Here is a 1,453-nt window from a genome sequence, read left to right as displayed (position 1 = left end):
AGGATTAAAATCAACTGGTATAAATACAGATGTAACAAGACAACAGGACACAGAACCTAAACACAGAACCTAGAGACAGAACCTACAGACAGAACCTGAGGAGAGAACCCCCCCCCCCTACTTGGCTGGAGATCCTACACAGAACCTAGAAACAGAACCTAGAGACAGAACCTAGTGAGAGAACATGGCAAAAGATCCTGGACAGAACCTGGCTACAGAACTTCACTGGAGATCCTGACCAGAACTTGGCTAGAGATCCTGGCTAGGCTGCTGATCAACTGAAGGCTGTCTCCATGTCATTCCTTCTTCGCCGACTCCATCCACACCTTTGGGGACCCCTGGACCCTGCTGGGGTTGGACCCCAGCACTGCATGAATTGCTTTCACTACATTCAAATTCCACTGTTTCTCTCTCAATACCACCTGGCAGCCCTTCTCTGTGGTGATGCCTTAGAGGCAGTGTGTATCTCTGATATAGCATTGTTTCCCCAGTGCCAAATAAACAGGAAATACTTTGTGATAGACTTGAATGAACTTACCACACAAAACCTTTCATAGTTTGGTTCCAGGCTACATTTTAGCCTATTGCCTTAAGCCTAGACTCTAGCTCACCTCTAGCCTTGACTAACTATCTAGGACAGTGATGGCGAACCTTTTGAGCTTGGCGTGTCAGCATTTTGAAAAACCCTAACTTAACTCTGGTGCCGTGTCACATATAGAAATTTTTTGATATTTGCAACCATAGTAAAACAAAGACTTATATTTTTGATATTTATTTTATATATTTAAATGTCATTTAACAAAGAAAAATCAACCAAAAAAAATGAGTTTGCGTGTCACCTCTGACACGCGTGTCATAGGTTCGCCATCACTGATCTAGGATAACAGCAATATTGATAATTATCATTCATTGAGTATGTAATAGGTGCCAGGCATTGGTCTAAGTGTTTTATATGCATTAACTCATCTAATCCTTATAGAATCTTATCAGGTGACATAATTATCCCCATTTGTGGGATGAAGTTAGGCTGAGAGGGATAATGTTCCTTAATGAAGGTCACATAGCTTCCAAGTGGTTGAGCCAGGATTTGAAGCCAGACCGTCTTCCCAGACCCTCAACCATTCCCAGCCACCCCCCAGTGCCTGTTTCAGAGGTGGCTTTGCTCTTTCCAGTCCCCTGGGTTCTGGAATCCATTTCTCTAATTTCTGGCTCTAATAAATTCTACTTCTCCTTTCAGGTACAGCCCAGATGTCATATCCTTGACCAAACCTGCCTTCATCCAGGGAAGGAGGCTGCCCTTTTCTTCTCTTTGCTCCTGGTATTAGTTGCCCCCAACCCAAGATTGAGAGCTCTCCTGAAACAGAGCTCTTGGTATTCCAGCCCTCAGCACAGTGCCTGTATGTGGAAGGTCCTTCATTTATATTTGTTGAATGAGTAACTGACCCCACTGTTT

Source organism: Myotis brandtii, unplaced genomic scaffold (assembly GCF_000412655.1).
Source record: "Myotis brandtii unplaced genomic scaffold, ASM41265v1 scaffold704, whole genome shotgun sequence".
NCBI lineage: Eukaryota > Metazoa > Chordata > Mammalia > Chiroptera > Vespertilionidae > Myotis > Myotis brandtii.
Note: the sequence above shows the minus strand (reverse complement) of the source record.